Below are 24,455 nucleotides of genomic sequence, written 5' to 3'. Positions count from 1 at the left end.
CCATTCAAATGCATAGAAAGGAAATCAAGATTAGTAATAATTGTTTCTGAGTTAGGGAATTAATTATCTTCATTTTTTTCTTTGTGCTTTATTGTATATTCAAATTTCTGCAATAAGTATGCATACATTTTATCAGATTTATAATATCATTAAAAATTAGGGAAAGAAAAAATGTAGTTTAGAAAGCTTTTCTCCCTAAATGATGAAAACAAAAATTGTATGTGTTCTATGCAAGTAAAGTTTCAACATGTGAACAAAGTATATACTATTTTATGGTTATATATTATAAATAATATATTACTATAGCTTCACTGGAAAAGCCAAGGGAAATTAGTTTTGTTATTTGTATCTTGTTTAAGAAGAAAGTGAAGTATACTCTGTGTGTGTGTGTGTGTGTGTGTGTGTGTGTGTGTGTGTGTGTTGAATGAGACAGACTCAAGGAAAAGGAGTCTAACATTTGTAGGATATCTGGATTAAGCTAAATACATTACCCTTAGAATTCTCAGTACAGACTTTTGAGGTTGACTTGTATGTCTGCTTTAGGGGTAATGAGACAGACACAGTTTACAGCATGTAACTGCTGAAGCTGAAAATCAAGCCAAGGGCATTTGGGCTTCCGGTAGACCTCCTGGTACCTTGTAGCAATCTGACCCTTTTACTAGGGTGTTTATTTGCTCAGAGTAAAGTATACTGCTAAAACATTTTGCTATTACTATACTGTAAAACTAAAAATTGTATAATCTATTATTTTGATCCTTGTTATCCAGTTTCCAAAATATTTTCATTAAAATAAAGTTTGAAACATAAAAATTATTTTACTTAGACAGGAATTCGTAAGAGATACCTAAACCTGCTACATTGCCTGCTACAGTGATGGCATCACTTTTCTCTTGACTCTCTCTGCTAGGTGCAGTTTTTAGCATAGTGGAGCACAAGAGATGACATCTGGGGTGGCTAAGGGTCACCTGGCTCTTTGTTGTTATTCCAGATAAACTCCACAGATCCTTTGATACCACCATTTGGTTTACTTTGTCAGCTAGTTGTTTTTTGTTTTTTACTTCAAGGACTATTTATTAACAAACATGTAGTAAAGTCTAGAGTGGAATTCACTAACTGATAAGAAAGAAGGAAGGGTCCAGGAAAGGAAGAATGCAACCTAAATAGGTGAGCATTTCAATGAAGAGGTGACTCTTTGGGGTTGGCGTGTTCATTTCCTTGCTTTTGTTGAGCACCTGTTATGTGCCAGGATGTCAACTTGGTAAACAGTCTCAAAATAGATCCTTTAATTTTTTAAAAATAAGATGGACTTTAAAACATTTTATATGGATATAGATATAATGGTAAGTTCAGCCCAGATTAGTATTGGTGTGTTGCACCCTTCCACTCTTAAACTTTAGTGCTTAATCATCTATAAAGTGAAAGAGTAAGAACTGAAAACACAGGCACAAAGTAAGCTATTTGGGAAAACAAGGCATAGCCTTTACTCCCTACTTCCTGAGGGACACGCACACATACTCACATGCACACACACATATTATATAATCTTTAAAATATTAATATATTTTAATTTGGACTGTTTTAGAATACATTAAATATTGAAATATTGGCAGTTCTACCAACGTGCTTCAGAAAGAATCATGATACTCACCTAAGAGTGCAATAGCATACTGACAGTCCTGTTTGTTTTGTTTCCCAAAGATATTAACTGAGATATTATTTTGATTGTCATGACCCTTAACATAGACTTCCCTTTATAGTCTTTATTCCGATATAAAGGATGCAATCTTTTGACCAATTTACTTATCTCTATTCTAATAATTCTATAAAAATGTGAAAACAGCATCTGTTCACTTTGTGGATTTCATTCTCAGCAAACTATCACAAGAACAGAAAACCAAACACCGCATGTTCTCACTCATAGGTGGGAACTGAACGATGAGATCACTTGGACACAAGAAGGGGAACATCACACACCGGGGCCTATTGTGGGGAGGGGAGAGGTGGAGAGATAGCATTAGGAGATACACGTAATGTAAATGACGAGTTAATGGGTGCAGCACACCAACATGGCACATGTATACATATGTAACAAACCTGCATGTTGTGCACATGTACCCTAGAACTTAAAAGTATAATAATAAAAAGAAAAACATGAGTAATCATTCTCAATAATGGGAGGAATTTCTTGTAATTCAAAATTTCAAGAAGTCTCCATTTGAGAAATCCGAGTGGTAAATCTATTGGATGTGTTTGTAGTTTTTGAAAATTGACCAGCCTGGCCAACATGGTGAAACCCTATCTCTACTAAAAATACAAAAACTAGCTGGGTGTGGTGGCACATGCCTGTAGTCCCAGCTACTTGGGAGGCTGAGGCAGCAGAATTGCTTGAACCCAGGTGGCGGAGGTTACAGTGAGCCGAGATCACGCCACTGCACTCCAGCCTGGGTGACAGAGCAAGACACTGTCTCAAAATAATAATAATAATAATAAAGAAGAAGAAGAAGAAAAGAAGGAGAAGAGGAAGAGGAAGAAGAGGAAGAGAAAAGAAGAAGAAGATTGTTCTGTGGCCACCCTTAAGTTACTTTACCTTTTTCTTTCTAATTATATCCATTATTAGAATTTTCCAAATGCCAAAGAGACTGAGTTTTTCTATACTTATATATAGAATGTGTAAGATTAATGCGCAATGAGAGTGGCAGCTGTCTGTCTTTTCCTATATATATATATGCACTTTTGGCAACCCTCTTACCTTCATGTTTTATTTCCAAAGTAGTTTAAATCTTAGATCTAAGAAGTAACTTCTTTCTGAATTTACACCAAAAACAGGGAATCTATTTAGACTAGTTCGAGCATGTTGTAAAACGTTTTGAGCTTTGATGAAACATGTAAGAGTTTCTGCTGTTTTTGCATTGATAAGAACCATGTGCATTGTATGAGCCTTCCTGTAGTATTTTGATACAAACTTTCCTCATGCATTCATTAATTATCAACATACAGCTTTTACATACTGGCAAAATAATAGAGCTGATGCTTAGCTTGGTGCTTCATTTTTTTTTTCTGAATTGAATTGAATTTTGATCTCATTTGATTTAATATTACAGTCCATTTTTTCTGGAATGTACTAAATGTGTAGTGTTCTATTTATTGTAGTTGAGGACCTTGTTCTGTGGTCATCTTTTTGAGCACTTAAGAAAGAACATGAGTAGGTATAAGTACTGTAAACACACTGGTCATTGAACATACTAATGAGTGAAAGGTGAGGGGTTTGCTGATAAATGAGAAAGAAGTACCTTTGTTTTAGTATTTATTGAGGATTGTTTTTAATGAAGTATTTTGTCTAAAGTGAAAATACTGCTCTTTTTATCCCTCTTCAAAATCTCTTTTGTAGATCAAATTCCTGTCTGTGACCGTATCTTCATTGTTTAGAGATCTTGGAAAAGGGTGAAGGCCTAAGCTTAGTTATTAATTAAGTATTATGTTGGTGTTTTGTTTATTATGATAGGACAGAGTAAAATCCATTAATATGAAAGAGGAAGAGGAATGTCGATCCATTGTACTACTTTGTGGGTTTGTAAAACTTTAATATTTCTGATAAAAATATGGAGAACATATTTGCAACGGGGTTTGGATAATGCAATTTTGGTATCATATGCCATGATTTCCATATTGCAGAAATGAAAACTGGTTGAAGCTCGTCAGAGCTACAAATGCTTTCCTTTTCCCTGTGGGAAAAAAAAAAAATCTTACTGTGTGGGATCAGTTTGGGGCACGATGAGTCTCAGAATAGCCACACCTAGCCTGAGCAGGCTTAAATTTGCCATCCTAGTTCTGCAGATTATGCTCACTTAATAAAATAAAAATAACCTAACACACACCTAACAGCACATCACTGAAAACATCATTGTTTTAATAGTAACTGCATTTTCATTATTCCAAATTTGAATCCACTTTTCAAAGTGGTTTCACATCATTATCTTTTTTTTTTTCTGGTTTTGGCAGCATTTTCATTTTTTCTTACACAATGATGTGTTGCTGGGGCCTCATGTTCTCACATAACAGTAGAAAACCAAAGTCTGTTGTCATGTCTTAAAGAATTGAGAATTGTGTACAAAAAACGCTCACATAAATTTAAAGGATGAATAAATTTACAGGTGTAAATGCAAACTGCTTCCAACTCAAGGCAAGTAACAGTCCATGGTGTTCTGGCAGGAAAACATCAGGTAAGAAAGGAAGCAGGATCCTACAGCCTGGACTTTTCCAACCCTGAGAAACTGGCAAGATAGAAATTACAACTGGTTCAGGAGCCCTTGCCAGCCTCTAGAGAAATCCCATGACACTCAGCCAGGACACTTTAATACCCTATGCAGATCAGAGGCTACTGGCTACTCAGGCTCACCAAGCCATGGACTTGTCTCTGATAAGCATGTTCTTTCCTCAGCCAGGAAGTGACCCAGCCACATGTACTAAAGGTTGAAATCAAAGGTGTGTACAGGGTCTTAAACAAATGACTAGGGAAGAGTTAACTTGAATACAAGGTTAAAATCAACAAGTTCTACAATCCAGTCTTGCTATCAGATACAAGCTTCAAGGACAAATTTCTTTTCAAAGGCTTATTACCGTTTCATGAGGTATATACATGTGCCAGGGGCAAATTTATACTTCAGAATTAACCCATGCAGCAAATGCTACAAGTAACTGCCCGAAGTCCATTTAGAAGCATTTGTGGTGGATGATGGAGGGGCCTGACCCATGGTACTCCTGCTTCCTAATCCACATCTACTGGAAAGTGGACAATGAGGTCAGGATGGAGCCACAGATGCACACCGAGTATTTGCACTCAGCGGGGAGGTGATTTTGATCTTCTTGGTGTTGCGTATCAGGGTGGTGATCTCCTTACGCAACCTGCCCATGATGCCTGGGTACGTGGTGGTGCCATTGGACAGCACCATGTTGGCATACACATCCTTGTGGATGCCCACATCATACTTCATGGTGGAGTTGAAGGTGGTCTCATGGATGCCGCAAGATTTCACGTCCAGGAAAGAGGGCTGGAACAGCACCTCCAGACATCAGAACCACTCACTGCTGATGGTGATCATCAGGCCATTGGACAGCTGGTAGCTCTTCTTCAGGAGAAGGAGGATGCAGTGGTGGCCATCTCCTGCTCAAAGTCCAGGGTAACATACCACAGCTTCTCTTGATGTCACGCACAATCTCCCTCTCAACTATGTTGGTGAAGTTGTAGCTGTGCTCCGTGAGGATCTTCATGAAGTTGTTGGACAGGTCCCGGCCAGCCAGGTCCAGACACAGGATGGCTGGGGGAGGGTGTATCCCTCATAGATGGGCACTGTGACCCCATCTCCAGAATCCATGACAATACCATTGGTGCACCCAGAAGCAGAGAGGGACATTACTGCTTGGAAGCCCACAGGCCTGGCCAGGGTATTGAAGGTCTCAAACACGATCTGAGTCATCTTCTTTCTATTGGCCTTGGGGTTCAGGGAGGCCTCAGCAGCACTGGGTGCTCCTCCAGGGCCATGTGCAGCTTGCTGTAGAAGGTATGGTACTAGATCTTCTCCATGTTGCCCCAGTTGGTGTCCATGCAGCGCTGGATGGCGTACTTCAGGGTCAGCATCTGGCTTGCTCTGGATCTCGTCACCCATGTATGAGTCCTTCTGGCTCATGCCCATTTTCACACCGTGGTGCCAGGGGCACCTGATGATGGAGAGAAACATGGCTCAGGGGGCATCCTCCCCAGCAAAGGCAGCTTTCCACATGCTGGAGCCACTGTCAATGATGAGCCAGCAATCTTTTCTTTCATTGAGATTGGTGGAGGATCAGGGAGGTGGAAGGTAGACCATTTGCAGTGAGTGAGCCACATCATTATCTTATGCTTTCCTTCCAACAACTTTTAGATAGATAACCAGGGCCCCACTGCTGGACTTGTTTTAGAGGCATAGAGAAAGGCTCAACTCTTGTTCTTGATTTCCTTCTCTTACATTCTTGACTATTCCTTCTTTGTCCTGTCCCTTCATCCTCTTCCTCTATGAAGGCTTTTCATATCTGTAACATAAAAAGGCTTAACTCACTCTTGTTTTAAACAAGGGAACAAAAACATCCTATTCTTCAGTAGCATTCTTCTTTTTTCCCCCAATATTCCCAATACAACCAGCCCTGTGCCTCCATTGCCCTTTACAGCCAAGTGTCAGGAGAGGGGGCCTCAGTCACTGTGTGAAGATCTCCCTTGCATTCCCTCCTTGAATTTCTCAGTCCCATTGTGAATTCTCTTCAGCGCTGGCACTGAGATCCATCTCTTGCTTCTTCCAGCTCTCTCTTCCATCTTGGGCAGCTACTCTCACCTTTTCAGGGAGCTCCTGCTCAATCTAATTTGAGGGTTCTTCCTCCAAAATTGTATTTCTGTCCCAGCCTCTCTTATACAAAATCATACAGAACTTACACACATACACACACACCAATTTCTAATATATTCAAGTTAGCTTCCTTGTAAAAATGGATTACCAACTTTCCTTAATGACATGGTGATCAAGCTTGTTGCTCAGGCCAGATTTCTGGGTCAAGTCTGGGAATCTCGTCAGCTTTTACCATGTTCATTTTTCAACAACACGTGTTTTGTTAATCTTATCCATTCAAATTCTGTCAATGACAATTTTTTAAAAAATTCAAATGTATTTCTTCATTTCATCCTCACAGTCACTATGTTATTATAAAGTCGTACCTTGCTTGCATTACTGCAACAATGTTCTAACTGGTGTCTTTGCTTCTAATTTGACTTCTTTCCAAATATCTATACTCCTGCCAGAGTGGTAGTAATGTTTCTAACACTTACCTGGTTAAAACCCACTATTTTTTTCTTACCACCTTTCAGTGGAAAATCCATAGTCTTTAATACCTAACAAGAGCTACTTTTTGATTTGTTTTAGCCTCTTTCCAATGCTATCTTTCTCATTTCCCTTGCATATTACCCTATAACTGCAAAGAACCACCAGAAGTTCTTACAATATTCTGTCATCTGGTATCCTTGCTTGAAATGTCCCTAAACTGGGTTAATAAGTGTCTTTCAAGAATTCATGTATATTAGGCACCTCCGAATGTTACTTCATTAGGAAATAGGTCGTGTTTAAATTGCATATGTTTAAGGTGTGTGACAGGACATTTTGATACACATAGTGAAATGATTATCGCAGTCAAGCAAATGAACACATCCATCACCTCAAATAATTCCTTTTTTGTGTGTGTAAGGCAAAGTACCTAAAATCTCTCTTAGCAAGTTTACAGCACACAATACAACATTATTAACTCTAGTCCTCATCCTATCCATTAGATCTCTAGACTTACCCTACATCGTTGCAACATTGTACCCTTTGAGCTACTTCTTCCAATTTCCTCTCTCTCTTTGCTTCTGATAACCACCCATTCTGTTTTTCTCTCTATGTACTCAAAAAAAAAAAAAAAAAAAAAAAAAATTCCACATGTGAGATCATGTAGTATTTGTCTTTCTGTGTTTGAATTATTTCACTTAGCATAATGTCCTCCAGGTTCACTGATGTTATTGCAAATGGCATCCTTTTCTTTTTAAAGGCTAAATAATATTCCATTGGGTATATGCGTGTGTGTGTTTACATCCATACATATATAGGTATCACAGTTTATCCATTCATTCATTGATGGACACTTTGCAGATGTAATCAGTTAAGAGGAAATCATGCTGGATTAGGGTGGGCCCTAAATGCAATATCACTGGTGCCTTATAAGGAAAGGAAAAGAGACACAGAGACCCTGTGTGTCAGGGAGAAGGCCAAGTGAAGGCAGATGCAGAGACTGGAGTGAGGTATGCACAAGCCGAGGAATGCCAAGGATCACCAGCAACCACCAGAAGCTAGGAGAGACGCATGCAGTGGATTCTCAGAGAAGAGTCTGGAGAAAGAGCCAACTCTGCCAATGCTTTGATTTCAGATGTATAACCTCCAGAACTGTGAAATAATAAATTGTTTTTGTTTAAAGCCAACCAGTACATGGTGATTTTTAAAGGCAGCCCTAGGACACTAAGTTACCTTCCCCCAATTTTCTCCCAATTGAAAGAGCCTTCAGGGGCAGGGCGTGGTGGCTCACGCCTGCAATCCCAGCACTTTGGGAGGCCAAGGCGGGCGGACTGCCTGAGCTCAGGAGTTCGCGACCAACCTGGACAACATGGTGAAACCCCGTTTCTACTAAAACACAAAAAATTAGCCGGGCATGGTGGCACGTGCCTGTAGTCCCAGCTACTCGGGAGGCTGTGGCAGGAGAGTTTCTTGAACCTGGGAGGTGGAGGTTGCAGTGATCCGAGATCATGCCATTGCACTCCAGCCTGAGGGACAGAGTGAGACTCCATCTCAAAAAGAAAAAAATAAAAAAGCCTTCAGGACCGACCTCCCACAGGTCAGGGTGGGGATCAACTTCTGGGCACCCACCATGTGATTCTCTGTTCTATTGCCATGTGAAAGCCACCAGCCAGTGAGCTACTTGAGGGCAACACATGACCCTTAGCGCTCTGCCTGCAGTGTCCAGTGCAGTCCCTGGCATGTAATGGAACGGTTTTTTTGTCAGTTAATTGTATCTGTGAAATCTTTTAAATCCTAGTATTTGTTTTGCTGCGTTTTGTCTTTAATGGCAGACGTAACTAAGGTATCCAGTGTGTCCTTAATTTTAACTTTCCTTTTGAGAGGCCCTAATGAATAGCTGGCTGTTCTTTAGGGATGAAGTGCTTCAGTCAATTGAAAATCCAGAGTGGCAGTTGGTTACTATTTCAGCAGAGATGAGTTTGTCCGGTTCGATAGCTGGCTTTGTGGCAGGGGCATGGAAGAGGTGTAAATGTGGAGAGTGGACTGGGCCCCTTGGTGAGGAAGGGGTAGTGGGAGCTAGAACTTGTGGACATATAGGAGCTTTCTGTTCTGAGTGAGTGAGTGAGAATAGTGGCCACTTTAGCACAAAAGAAATTTCTTTTCATGGCTGAGACTCCTACACCAAAAGATTGATTAATGAGATACAAGCATACAAATTTGCTTAATATAAGTTGTGTGTGACATGGGATCCTTCATAAGGAAGATGCCCAGAGAAACAGGTAAACTTGTAAATTTGTGTGCTTAGGTTTGACGAAGAGTGGACAGTTGTGAGGAAGTATGCATAGACAAAGGAAATATGATCTAATGGTAATAAACTGGGGGGAACTTAGCAAGGCCTGTTTGTTCTGGTCCTTCTCTGTGTCCCTCTGTCTCCAGGAATAAGAATGTTCCTTTCCTCCAGGTCAAGGGAGGATACTTTTGGAATTAGGGTCTTAAATTCTGTTTCAGACGAGAAGTGTGGGAGAAGGTTAGAGAGTGAGCTTCCTAGGTTTTATGACCTGCTCTAAGGGAGAAAGGTGAGAGGAAAGTAAGGGCGATTGTCCTGCTTCTGAAATGCCAAGGTGCCATATTTGGGAGAAGCAGATCCTGAACCCATCACAGGTACATTATTACCTGTAATAAGTTCTTGGGAGTTAGATACCTTCCTTCTTTCAGTGGTCTCATGTCTATGGCCACCTTCCACTCCCCAAACACTGCCTTCCCCTCCTCCTTTTCCCCCCATACACATATAGAACATTGACCTGCTTCTTCTGAATGTTCCTCAAATATGCTAATTTTTTTTTTTTTACCATAACTGACCAATCTTTGCTGAGTGTCATTTCATTCTTCTCTTATGTATGACTATAAGTAAAAGATAAGAGATGAACATTTTATTTTCTGTTACTAAGTCCATTCCCTTTTGATTCATCACAAGACAAAATGAATCTCAAAAATCTTAATGAAGTTGGTAGTTCCAGTGAACATTAAGAGAAAATTATCTTACAGAAAAAAATACACATCAACTATTTGGTAAGCTAATGAGAAACTAATGGCCAAGTTTGGAAATTGTTCAAGTTTTCTATGAATATTCATAAATAATTAACTTGCATCTCAATTTAGAACCTAACAACAGTTCATTTCAATTTTTAAAAAATATCCGAATTAATTATATGCTGAGGTCTCCTTGCTGGGTCCTCTCTCCTAGTGGCAACTGAATAACTTCAGTTGGTGACAATAACCCTGTGTTTCTGTGGCGTTCACCACATTGCTGTGTAGCTGGAGGAAGATACATAATGACACTCTTTGAAGGACAGCTGGCTTCCTAAGGGGTGCTCTCTCCCTTTCCCTACTCCCAATCTTTTCCTTCGGGGGTAAATTCCTTTTGTTCACACTTTTTACTGAAAGTGAAAGAAAAAAAAGTGTGCAAAATATGAGGCAAGAAAAAAAGAACCTGCCCTAAAGTAAATCCATGGTGAAAAAACAGGTTCATCCTCTTAGAATTTTACATGCCTTGAGAAGCACATGCTTAGTCCTGTGACGGATGCAGAGATTGCAAGCCTCCCAGGGTAAAAAAAAAAAAAAAAAAAGAGAGAAAAAGAAGAAAAAGAAAAAAAAATCAGGAAGAACTCAGCCTAACCAGACGAAGGGACCCCTGTACTTTGTGAAAGAAGGCTGCATAGAAGAATCAGAGCCCTGGGCTATCAGAGGGAGGCCATTCGGGGACTGCCCCTTTTGTCTCCTCGCCTTGTATGGGCTGCAGGATGGAAAAATTGTGGACAAAAGGCCCGAGGAGGGCGGAGGGTCGGGTCTGAACTCTCGAGGCGCAGCTCTCAGCGTTATTCACCGTGCCACGTTTCCACCAAAGGCGCCTGTCCAGTTCCCAGCCCGGGCCTGGTGCTGACGGCGGGGTAACACTGCCATCTAGTGGCCATCTCTCCCCTGCCAGCCGGCACTCAGTGCCCTCTTGCTGGCTCGGTCTTTCCCTCTCTTGCCCCTCTCTCCCTTCCTCTCTTGCTCTCTCTCCTACGCCCCTCTCTCTCTTTCTAAAAAGGGTTTTTTTTTATCCCGTCAAGGAAAAAAAAAAAAAGGAAAGAAAAAAACCTGGCTCTTGGAAAACAACCAACTCTGTTGGAACTCAGAGATAATAATCAGTTTCTCTGGGCTTGTGAAATTGGCTCATTAAGCGTGCTTTTTAACAGAAAATATTGGAAGCGATTAAGTCTGCTTTACTGAGTGGGCATGAAATGGCCAACCTTCGGCCACCCACAGCTCCTAGGTGCCTGGCGCCGTTTTATGCATGCAGCGTAATGTCTTTACTTGAAGTGCTGTTTATTCATCACCTGCTTATTTATCTCTTTGCATTTGGCAGGCACATCGATCAATGTTAAACTGTCACACAAGGTTATTTTTCTTTTACATAACGGTATAGGCCTAAGGTAGTGGCATATTAAAAGTAATAACTTTCTAACTTGTAGCTCAAGATGACAGCCCCATTTTTGCCCAAATATATTACAGCAAGGAATTCCGCATTCCGTTCTCCCTCCCCCTCCCTCTACTTCTCTAGTACTCAGCTCTTCCAAGGTCAAAGGCTTCATTCTGTCTAGCCTCCCTCCCACTTTGCATACCACTCAGCTTCCCCTTCACCTCCAGTTATCTCCACCTTTTAGGCTGATCCGCCCACAGAGAACATTCTGTGCACCTGGTGTACACATCTTGCTTGTCCCTCTTTACGATGACATTTATCCCTTTGCATAAAGATGTGGGAGCCAGCTGATCTCTGGAAAAGAAGAAAAAAGCGACTTCATATGATGGTGAGAATTGTGATGGTCTCATTTCCATCTCCACAGACATCTCACTAAATGTAATAGTACATTTTGCTTTAGAGTTATAATAAGCAACAACAACCACAGACCTATGAAAAGAATCGAAGGAGAAACATCTGAAAGCAACGATATTGCTTTGAAGCAACTGGTGTGGTTTGAGCCTGTTGAGTCCACTTACTTTCTTGCTCCTTTCTTTGGTTTTAGGTTAATTTGTACCCAGTTTGTGATACTTCCTTTCTTGGCAATAGGCCAAGAAAATTTTCTTAGTACAAACAGGTTTTCTTTTTCTTTCTTTTTTTCCCCCCTCTCCAGTCCAGCCTAAAAATGCCTACAGATGGGATATCAAATCTTTTTAGTATCACATTTCAAAGTGGCCCTTAGAATTTCTTCCTGTCCTTGATCTCTCCTTTTGAATTTCAAGTCAGACTTAGATTCTGTTGCTAAATATGTTTCGGACAGTGGTTCTCTGATACAATGCTTTGATAATCTTGTGTACGCAGGAATTAAGTGTCTTAGCATAGTAGACATTGTTGTGGTACAACTATTCTTGTGACCTAAGGTACCACATCCATTCTGATAGTCTGTCTCTGTGTGCACTAAAATAACTCATCTAGAAAGCATGAGGAGGGAAGTGTAAGTGGTTAAACAAATGTGGTCCAGTAGACTACTAAAGTACCTGCTTAGGAGGCTCATAATCTTGGCATTGAATCTGGCCCACGTTTTGGATTTGCTTATGCATTCCTATGCGTAGAAAGATGGTAGAATACTGATCTATGGTGATGTATTTTATCATGGGTAGCACAGCCCCAGAAAAAAAGCATGTCCATTAAAAAAATGCAGCCTGGCCTGTGTCTATGCTCCTACGATCAATATTTGCATTAAAATGGTTTAAATATATGTGGCGCGGAGGCTGTCCATTCTTTCAACCTGACCTGCTGCATTGATTAGGGCTAGTGATAGAGGGGGAAAGAGCAAATCAGGCGAGGAAAAGAATGAAAAGCAAAAACAGAAGAAAATGAAAGCTGTCGCTATGAGTCCTATAGGAGATATGGCATCCATGATTGGCTTAAAGTATATTTACTCAGCAGCCCACTTGGCAGGAGAATGCACCCTCTCCATATCTCTCACAGGGCTATTTTGTCTTTTAAAAACCAACAAAAGGATTTCTGGTTGTTCCTAAGACTGGGCAACTCAGCAGCTTATGATTAAGAGCCCAATGTTTCCAGGCAGCTCTCTGGATTTAGCTACTTTTCTTACTTGTGTGTGTGTGTGTGTGTGTGTGTATGTATGTGTGCTTCAGCAGTCCATATGTGTGAGCTATACTTTGTTGGGCTAAAATTTCTTTAATAAGAATTATAACCACCACTTATTAATTGATTATTTTGTACCACATATTGCTAATTGCTTTGCAGGGATTGATTGATTGATGGTAGCTATGTGGTAGCGATACACTGATTCTTTAAAGCTGCCTTATATTCTGGTCATTCTGATCCCATGTTTAGTTGGCATCCAAGGATAGAATTGTAACTAGTCCTAAATCAAACCATCAGTAAAGGGCAGTAGCTCTTCAAATCTGGATCTCTGATTCCACAGCCCAGACTCTTAACCAACATGCTTGGTAATGTTCATTGTGGATATGTTATCAAAGTAAACATTACACTTAACACTGTTTATGAAGAGATATAGTGCTCACTTTATAATATTGGAACCCATTATCGTATCACCATAGACACTTTCAATTATTTGGTGCACAAAATATTTTCAATGGAAATATGGATGGAAATTGATCTCCAAGAAAAGGCCAACGAATCATAAGAGCAGAGCTACAAGGTGTTAGTACTTAGTTTACCTTCTGTTGTGGCAAAGAAATAACCCATATGTATCTTTCTTGTTGAGGTGAAGTAATCTCCAGAAATATGGAAGTTTCTGAAGGGAACCGTTTCAGGGCGCTCATTCGGGGGTTAACTGGACCGGAGTATGAGGACTATAATATATGTGTCTAGATACGTAATAATGGGCACTAAATGAATACTTGTTCATATAATATTCAAGACATATGTTAAGTAATTGCTATTGAAACCAGTGCTGGATAAACTATTTCATAATATCTAAGAACTGATTCTATAGTTAAGGATAAAAGCAGACATGTGAAATAAATTCCTTCACAAGACAATATGTGTTCTTAAATTTGATCTTAAATTTCCATAAAGAGCCTTATAGAAAATAAATTTTTGAGGAATGTAGAAAATGGAGAGTGTTGGGAGGCGGAGTGTTTGAAGAAAGCCTTGTAGAGTAGGACTTGAAGATGAATGGATAGAATGTACATAGGAAGACAGAAGATATTCAGAATAGAGAAATATGTAAGTACAGTTTGGAATTTTGGAATGAGTATCCCTGCTGAAGCTAATGTTTACTTGTCATAGGCTATTGGATTAGGTTGAGCCAGACCACAAAGACCCTGAAGGTCAAGATTGGACAGCTGAATGTTTTTGAATTAAGTATCTTCTTTTATTGTCTTGGGGAATCAGGCAAATTTGTCTGCTGAAATTACAGCTTGGAAATTTGACCTACTTAGGGCATTGCTTGGAGCATTGGAGTTTCAAACAAGCCCTTCACTCTAAAGCAAGAATCTCTTGATACTTTCATTTTCTCAAGGATGAAAAGAAATTAAAAGTAACACATGTGAAAATTTTACTTACGAGGCTAACTTGAAGTAGGAGAATTACCTCAAGAGAGAAACAAAAAGGTAAAAGCAATTTTCCGAATCTAAAATTGTTAGAGCAATGTGTTGACAAGTTTGCTTTTTACCAAAACTGGTACATAAAAATACAGCTTATCAGAGAGATAAATTTGTGTGCAATAGTCATTCACATTAGAAAAAGATTTTCTGTATGTTTCCTTTAAATAGAAGTCCCTTTGTACATTTTAAATGTGGTTCGATGTACTAAACTAAGTACAGCCAGAAAAACAAACAACAAACAAAAACAGTGAAAACAATCCCACAGACAGTTTTTTAAGGAAGTCATAGCTTATCAGCTTGTTCATAGAGCAAGGTATATATACTTACAAGTTGATACCACAACTCAGATTGAGTTGGATGATCATGCCAATGCATTACAAAGTCATGAGTGAATTTCTGATTTTAGGAAGGCTCTACATGCTTAGAAAAATGGGTTCCAAGGGAGTTTAGATATCCATGTAAGAAGTTGGGTTTGAAATAACAGAATAGTATCTCACCGCTGGACACTTTAGGATGAGCCTTTGTTTAATAGGTTCATATAGGATCTAATATTGTCTTACCTTGTCTCATTTTGAGTGAGTCCCTTTGTTTGCCTGTCAGTTTTTCTGATTCTTCATTAAAGAATGCAGTTTTGTATCCTATTAGAAGGTTCTCAAAGAGCAGTTCCTGGAAAAGTAGCATCAGCATTACATGAGCACCTGGTAGAAATGCAGATTCTTGGCCCTCACCCCTGAAATACTGAATCAGAAATTTGGGGCGAAGCTCAGCATTCTGTGTTTCAACAAGTCCTCCGGCCGGGCGCGGTGGCTCAAGCCTGTAATCCCAGCACTTTGGGAGGCCGAGACGGGTGGATCATGAGGTCAGGAGATTGAGACCATCCTGGCTAACACCGTGAAACCCCGTCTCTACTAAAAAATACAAAAAACTAGCCGGGCGAGGTGGCGGGCGCCTGTAGTCCCAGCTACTCGGGAGGCTGAGGCAGGAGAATGGCATAAACCCGAGAGGCGGAGCTTGCCGTGAGCTGAGATCCGGCCACTGCACTCCAGCCTGGGCGATAGAGCGAGACTCCGTCTCAAAAAAAAAAAAAAAAAAGTCCTCCAGGTGATTCTGATCCATGCTGAATTTGAGAATCACTTTCTTAACTTCCTAAAGTTCATCTTCTTATGCTCTAACACTCAAAGTGTTATGAACACGTTTGATTTAAATCAATGGACAGTTTATTTCTACACAAATAATGCTAAAGGTCTTTGCTTTTATAGCTTTGCTTGATTTGCATAGTTTTTTGTCTTTTCCTGCTGATGGCACCTGCAGTGTCTCCCAGTTCTGAGGTTTTACCTACTGGCTTTATTTCCCAGCCAGCTGTATGGGGCGGGGGGGCTCAGGTTACCTGAGCAGAACAAGATTGTAAGGCAGGCTTCCTTCCTTCCTGCCTTCCTGCCTTCCTTCTTTCCTTCCTTCCTTCCTTTGATGGCAATTTGCCATTTAGAGATTTAAAAAAAAAAAATAATAATAATAATTTCTGTATTTGAAGTAGTATTCTAGGTAAGTCAGATTGCTTGAAGTTTCATCATCAGATAATACGTTAAATGATATTTATATATCACTTGAAATAATTCTTTTTAGTTAGATAAAGACTGGGAGGTCTCAAAATCATCTTTCTTAGGGATCATTTAATTTCGGTTGGCTTATAATGCTATTTGTATTAAGTTAACAGGGTGCTAATTTAACATAGGTTTATAGTCATTTGAAGCCATTTTCATCCATTAGGAAAAAATCTCTCTCTAGATTAGATTATCATAAGGGTTTGAATAGCAATAGGGATTCTTCTGTCCAGGCCTGAGGATTTTCCAGATGAATGCACACTCTTTTGTCATACTGTTGAGAAGTGAAGTTTTGTTTAACTATAGAGCAGGGCACTGACAGTGGTACCCAGCTTTGCCTTGGGCAGAGAAAAGAAGGAAATAAAACACCTCCACACATATTCTGCATTGTATTCATATATTGGCTCTATAATATTTTATGATTTATATAATTCTAGCACATATGATAATTTCTACATCCTGATTTATAATTTCCAAAACATTTTGGATATTCAATGTCAAAATTCTTTTTCACTTTGAATTTTTTAAAAATATTAAATCTAGTGAAATGTTTGCAGCCTGACTACATGCAACACCAAAAAGTACACGAAAAATAAATAAATAAATATATGTATCCCTATTTAGTTTTCCAAAAGGCATGAATTACAAAGGGCCTCAGAGTATTATTTAATTTCTTTCAAGGAAGAAAAAAAAGGTTTTCCGTTTAGAGTATAGAATATGCCCCAACTGTTTCATGCACTCTCTAAACCAGACTGCCATGCCAGTAGTCACAAGCAGTTGGAGACTTTTACATTTCCTTCATCTATCCCAGGTTTTTCCTCTCCCACATCCAAGTCGTCTAGTTTCCTTTGTTTCTCTGGCTTTGACTTTCAGGGCCATCTAAACAACTGGAGAAAAGTGACCCTCTGGTCACTTGAAATTCACTCATCCAAGTTTTGGCCTTAGGAGGCTGTACCCTTAGCCACTTGGACAATACTCTTCATAAACCCCTATTTAAAGTGTTTTTCACTAGTTCAACTTTCAGAACAAATGAGGAAAATGAGAATATGATGATGAGTCAGTACTAACTGGACATGAAGGACCTTCCTGCACATGTAGGCCCTCCTACTCTAGCAAAATATTTGCGAATCTTTTAAAGGAATATATTCTTTTGCATATTATAATATTTAATATAATATATGCAATATTATAATATATTTAATATTATATACAATATTGATATTATAGTATAAATATCTAACATAATCATATTTGTGTAATTTTTACTTTTTTTGATAGAAGATATATCTGTGATTAATTACAGAACTTTAACTGTATAATACGTTTGGCCACAGGTTTACTTAAGCTGAATTAGTTTCAAATAATCTTTTTTGCTTTACGTTTGAAAGTAAATGAACTCCCAACCATTAATCAGAAATGGTTGAATTGGCTGGGCTCCATAAGCACCTCTTTCTGGGTCTGGTGGTGCTCAAGTAGAGAAGATTCTTGACTTATCAGAGAGGTTAGGAGGTAGAAGTGACAGAGTTAGATCTGCATGTGGATATTGTATTACTCTACTTTTCCTTCTGACATCCTAGGTTTTATATTATATAAATCTATTTCTAAAATTCAGCAACGTGCCATTAATATATGATGCTTTCAGCAACCTTTCTGAAGGTTGAAGACACAACAGTACATTCCCTTAAGAAAATGAAGGCTTCTCTGAGTGGGTTTCTAACTTTCATAGAAATGTGCATTGAAAGTTTCAGGAGAATGCAGGGCCAAAATAATAGGTAAGATTAATCTGAATGGGAGATTATGAAAGCCATGCAAATAATACAAATGTAATCCATGCAAATTAGGTTCAAAATTTAACTTTTCTTCAAATCTTGATTTTAGTAGCTTAATACTCAGAGTACCAATTTAATTCCTACCTAGGTTTTACTTATTGAATAATGTGGACTGTGAGAAAAAAAAATCCACAATTTTCTAGTAGAACAGCAGTTAACTTACCTCTTTAATTTCTAAAGCTATTTTGAACAGAAAAATCTTGAGAGATAAAGTAAGGCATTGCCTTAGTTTCTAACAGAAACAACAACAGTTAAGAGGACATATTCTGGCAAAACTGGGTTCAAATTTTTATTTTCTAACAGTGTAATTGGGATTGGATTAAATTGAATTTAAGTATCTATCTTATTTTTAATTTAATATACTCATACAACAGGATCTGGCCAACTTTGACTCATGGACCAAATTCAGTTTGTTTCCTGTTTTTGTAAATAAAGTTTTTTGGAATTCAGTTATGTTTACTTACGCACATATTGTATATGACTGCTGTCACCCTACCAAGGCAGAACTGAGTAGCTGTAAGAGACCACATGGTCCACAAAGCTTAAAATATTTGTTCTCTCATTGGCCCTTCAGAAAACGTTTGCCAACCCCTATCAAAGGTTGTCTCTTATTGATCTTAGGATCCCACTCTCCACTTTTCTTGAATGAGGTTGGTTACTGAAAATTGGAAAATAATGTAGTCTCCTATCATGGGGGAAACTACCTTGGTAGTCGGAACTTGAATTCTCTTTGCATTCCTATCGCTTCTCTCTTCCAACTTAAGAAAGTTATGTTACTGCAGTATAATAGGAGAAAGTTGGTTTGTATGATTTCTAAGGTCATTCCCTTCCTCTCTCCCTACTTTCCTTTCTTATTTGCCTATCATTCAATTTGTTCCTCATTATATTCACTGAACATAGCCTTCCCTTACCACTCTTGCCCAAATTACCTCCTCCTTCCTCTGAATTCCATAGCACTGGAATGTAATCATAGATTATATGCTGGTGCTTGTTTTGTATATGTGATACTATTATTTGTTCTTCTTTATTATTTTTAATTCTAGGTCCCTGAGAGTAAAAGCTCTATTTTTCCTTTTCATATCTGAACACAGTTGTGTTTGAAATAGCACTAAGTAATTATCCTTTATTTGTTTTTATTATTATGGAACTTGTAGGACTTATAAACAATTGTCTCACATGTCCTGAAAGGACCTGAACCCAATATTATTTGCATTTATGTAAAAGCAGTTATGCTTAATTAGGAAAAGCCACTGAAGTTGACAGATTTACATGGATAGAGACAGGAAGTGGACTGACATAAACATTAGTCCTAAGAAGATAATTTAGAGGATGCAGTGAATGGGTTATCTTGCTTGAGTAGGAAGAAATTGCAGAAACATCCATGGAGATGATAGATTCATATTGGAAATCTAACATGTATATGCTTAAGTCAGACCAAAATGTTTAATTCTTATTATATTAGAAAATACAAGGTAATGCTTTGTACAACACTGTATACAAAGAAAACCCATTGACTTATGATGGAATTGTTAGCTAATGTTAATATTTATTGATTTCCTCCAATATACTTCAAGGTTAATTAGAAAAATACAAAATATATAGGTCTTTCTTTTATCCCATTTGATGGAGCCAAAATGGACCACTTTCCTATTCACTTTCCTTCCTGGTTATTTAATTCTTAGCGATTTAACCATTGGAAGAAAGTGTGAATGAGGTTTATTTATGCAGTTATTGTTACTACCTTTTTCTCACTGATATTTAAAATGAGGAAGATCATTTTATTGCTCTTGTGGTACCTTTGTTCTCTGATTTAGAGATCATGGCTGTTTATTAGGGTGTTAGAAATAAGTATAACTTATTAGCCAAATGACTAGCTAAAGCATTGGCATGCAGGAGTGGTAGTTATTTGAACTACATACAACATCAAGAGATAGACTCATTAAATGGGAAGGTCTGAAAATACAGAATATGGCTGGGCACAGTGGCTCAAGCCTGTAATCCCAGCACTTTGGGAGGCCGAGACGGGCGGATCAAGAGGTCAGGAGATGAGACCATCCTGGCTAACACAGTGAAACTCCGTCTCTACTAAAAAATACAAAAAAATAGCCGGACGAGGTGGCAGGCACCTGTAGTCCCAGCGACTTGGGAGGCTGAGGCAGGAGAACGGCCTAAACCCGGGAGGCGGAGCTTGCAGTGAGCTGAGATCCGGCCACTGTACTCCAACCTGGGCGACAGAGTGAGACTCCATCTCAAAAAAAAAAGAAAAGAAAATACAGAATACTACACTAATACCTTTTATTAATTTCAAGAATATCAAAGATTGATAGCAATTTGTATGCCTCTGTTTCACAAATGATAAGATGTTTTAAGAAGAAAATGAATTTTCACATGCTCAAGTGGAAGTTGCTCTTTTGACTCAGCAATGACCTGAAATACCTACCAATAAATAATAAAAATGTACATTTAACTTCATTTTTAATTCCAGTTATCTGTGAACAACACAGATTTGAACTTTTCAGGTCCACTTGTTTGTGGACTTTTTCCCTTTTGGCCATTCGTGAGAAGGCAAGACCAACCTGAAGACATTTATGATGATCCATTTCCATTTAATGAATAGCAAACACATTTTCTCTCATGATTTTCTTAATAACATTTTCTTTCATCTAGCTTAGTTTATTGTAGAATACAGCATATAATACATATAACATTCAAAATATGTGTTAATGTACTGTTGATGTTATTGGTGAGGCTTCTGGTCAGCAGTATGCTGTTAGTAGTTAAGTTCTGGGGATACAAAATTTATAAGTTGGATTTTTGACTGCATGGGGAGTTGATACCTTTAACTTCTACATTGCTCAAGGGTGAACTGCACTTGTTGGGTTCACACAAGTTTCCACATATGGTCCAGAGCACATAGAAGAAATTACCCAGATCCCAGGAAGCTGAATGTATCCCTTAGTCTGTGAAAATAACACTCCCTAAGATATACCCACAAGACCCTTCTCTATACCTACCCATTCTTGCCCAATCTGGATATCATTCAAAAGATGGGGCTGTGCATGGTGTGTGTATATGTGTTTATTATAGCAATACATCTTAAGTTTTTCAGTTAAATTACCTCTTTATAGTGAAGGAATTTCTGACTGAGTCTTTAAAACATTTCCTGGATGTCCTATATAAGTTTCTGTCTACAAGTGTTGTAGGTATTAAAGAATGATAGAGCTTTTTTTGTTTTGTTATAAAATGTTTAGGTTAAGTGCAGTGTGTCATTTCTTTTGGCTTAGAAAATTGAAGACAATACGGAATGAAATAAACTTGTTTTATTTACATACTGGATAAAAAATCTTTGTCTAGAATTTAAGGATGCTGGGGTAATTGTCTAGAATTTAGGGAAGCTAGGGGTAATTGAATTAATTGAACATTCAATTAAAAATCTCATGCCAGTTAGAAAATGTCTTAGCAATTATTCAAATAAGAATCCAAGCCAGTTAATATGACATGACTGTGGTTGAATAGGACAAAGAAAAGTATGGAAGAAACAACATCTTATGACATAATGGTTACACATACACCAACATGCTGAATTAATTTTCCATTTGACTTATGAATATAAGAATGGCAATTAGAGTAGCAAAGTAAATAAATGAATAAATGTGTCATTCGTGAATAGGAGGATTGAGATAGTGTTTAGGAATTCTTGAGTAACATTTCATGATATAGACAGAAAGAAACTCTGCCTTTGAGCTGAGATGTGAAAAAATGTAGTGAACTCTCCTCATCTGAATCAGATTGATGATTATTCATCGTAGGATCAGAAACCGAACTTGAGGCCATGAAAGGCCAGATCAGAAGGACACACTTCTTTGCCTTTTCCTTTTCTCACTTCCACTCTGATCTTCTCTTCATCTTTCCTATCACTTCAACACCCATGGAGACCGGGAGAATCTTGGAGCTTGGAGCCTTGTTCTCCCATCCTACTCCATCCAGTCACGGCCACTCTAGATAGGATGAACAATGACATGACTGTGTATTTTCCAACCTTTAGGGGAACTGCCTAGGCCATGTCTCTCATGCCAGTGAAATACAGTTTTCCACCAACCATTCTTCAGTTGATGGAAGAACAAAATCATTGAGTCATTAAACTCATCTGGATTTCAAATCCGTCTTTGAGAAAATGTAAACTGTTGTTCTTGGATGCGCCCCAGGGACCACTGCTTAATTTCTCAGATCATTTTTCCCTCTTAGATTGTGTATATATACCAGTCCCTCTATAGTTCCCTTATGAAACTGTGCATTTTTTAATACCATAAAAGCAGAAAAAATCACTTTTTTGGTAAATATTCTTTCAGTAGAATTGCAATCAATGTAGTCAGAGCTAACAAGCAGATGGATGTATTTGAATGCCATTATCTTGTGTACAATGATATTATCTGTTTCATGAAAAATTCAGTAGTTTGGGCTGCTTTAGTGAAGGGAAGATGGAAGTAAAAAAATAGCAAGAAAAACATGATCAGACTCAGAATCCCTGAGGGGGTCCCATTGCATCATTTAGCAGGAGAATGAGCAATGCAGGAGGAGCAGTGATGGCGGAGTTGCTGTCTGTGCTCCTTATGGCATTCTTGGCTTCAGGTCCCACTCAAGCCCCACAGCTGTAGGTGGGAGCTCCTGGGCCTGCTAAAGCATCACACCGTGACATTTTTATCATCCGTCTAAGAGAAGAAAATAAATTTGCTAACAGAATAGAGCTGGCAGGCTCATACTACCTTGTCATATTCCAGACACCTCCTGGTCTGGCCTGAGCCAGAGGAAAGTAAAGTGTGGGCCAGAATGTGTATGATGGACACGGAGTAGACTTAAATAGTTGAGAGAAGAATGTGGGTTTTCTGAGAAAGGAATATGAGTGTCTTTTATTGGAGATTTGAGAGATGAAAAAACTTGAGCTGCAGGGAGACTGTTCCCTCAGTTTTGTTCTCTATAGGCAAGGATATATTGACAAAAACAAAATGGAATTGAATACTGTGCTGATTTTTTTTTTTTTTTTTCGTATAATGTATGTTGTGAGGAAAAAAAAAATCCCATTGCCTGATTATTGAAATGCAAACTCCTTGTAGACTTTTTTAAAGGTGACATCTACCTAGTTCTCCAGATAGGCTTATCTTTTTTCTTTGACTATATTATATATGTTAACCCATGCCTTTAAGAAGTTTGGCTTGAAAAATTCTGTCCCAATATCACAGGATCTGGGCCCTTTGATATCCTGTCCTATAAAAACATATTGCAAGTTTCATTATTTCAGTGAATGTTTCCTGGGTGATTATTTTTCTTTCTGAATGTCTGTTACATACGGTTTATGTTGTGCATTTCTTAGAGAGCAGGCACCATCTCGTATTGCTCATGACATTTTGCATGTCCCAAATCAGGCTACGAGTCACTTGAGGTTAATCTTAGTGACTCCAGTATATAATAAAATGCCTCAAACACATAAAACACCCAGAAAGTACAATTTATTGATAATATGATGAAGAATGGCATAATTCATGTTTCTGTAATTAAATTCTGTGAATGATGACATGGATATTTGTAGGGAATGCAAAGTATTAATATCACAATATTTCTTATAAATATGTCCTCTTTATCTTAATATGAAGAACTTTAAAAAAACTTTTGTTTTTCTCCCTGGGATACTACAATTAAGAAAGATTATTATGTGCATTAGGTTTCTCTAGGAAAAATGATACATGACTAACAGTTCAGTGCAGGTACCCTCAGGAAATTTTGAGAAGCACGGAGCATAAATATATGCCATACACAGATAAACACATATATAGCATAAATATAACATAGACTGTAAGTAATAATATATATTTCTATTACAGTGATACTAGGCACATTGTATGAATATTTGCTCTGGAGATAAAATTACTGTACTGATTGTTGAAGCCCTATTCAAGTATGAGCATGGGCAGGAGGAAAATTCATGATCTTTTCCAGTGGGCAGATATTTTCAATACCTGGATTCCGCAGTCTTAATCTTCTCCTTGACCCTTTCTATGTACACCTTTTCTTGTGTCTTTTCTTTTACCATTCCAATCTTGAGATTTTTCTCACCTTAATCCATCTCATTCTAATTTCCGTCTTTTCTTCAATTTCTATTCCTCTCTTATCCCTTAAAGAGTAATGACTGTAAAATTTTATTGGACATAATTATTTAATAGTTTTATTAAAATAATAAGTAATTTTAAAACCATCCTGCTGATACTACATCCTTTTCTTTTTATCTGCTACCTTAAAATGACAGTGTCTGTATGTCTCTACATATTTCATTAGCAATGAAATTAACATGAATTTCATTCTAATATTAATAGCTTGAGTAAAGTATATTTTAATTTTTTAACCTCTAAATGATGCATCAGGAGAAGTGATTAAACAAAAGATTGTTCTTTATTATAAAAAATGTGGTCATTTTTATTAAATAAAATCTCTCTCAACTATGTGGTAAAAATGATACTGGAAGTTAGATATTTTATAGCTATGTCTTTTACAATTTGTAGGTAAATGAGTGTACTGTATTTAAACTCATGTAA

General features: G+C 38.2%; 1 pseudogene; it reads right to left on the bottom strand.

The window, feature by feature from the left end:
- Positions 1–4,710: 4,710 nt before the first annotated feature.
- Positions 4,711–23,956, bottom strand: LOC111553481 (annotated as a pseudogene).
- Positions 23,957–24,455: the final 499 nt, after the last annotated feature.

Source organism: Piliocolobus tephrosceles, chromosome 15 (genome assembly GCF_002776525.5).
Source record: "Piliocolobus tephrosceles isolate RC106 chromosome 15, ASM277652v3, whole genome shotgun sequence".
Taxonomy (NCBI): Eukaryota; Metazoa; Chordata; class Mammalia; order Primates; family Cercopithecidae; genus Piliocolobus; species Piliocolobus tephrosceles.
The sequence above is the reverse complement of the archived record's forward strand: the minus strand, read 5'-3'. Positions and strand labels throughout refer to the sequence as shown.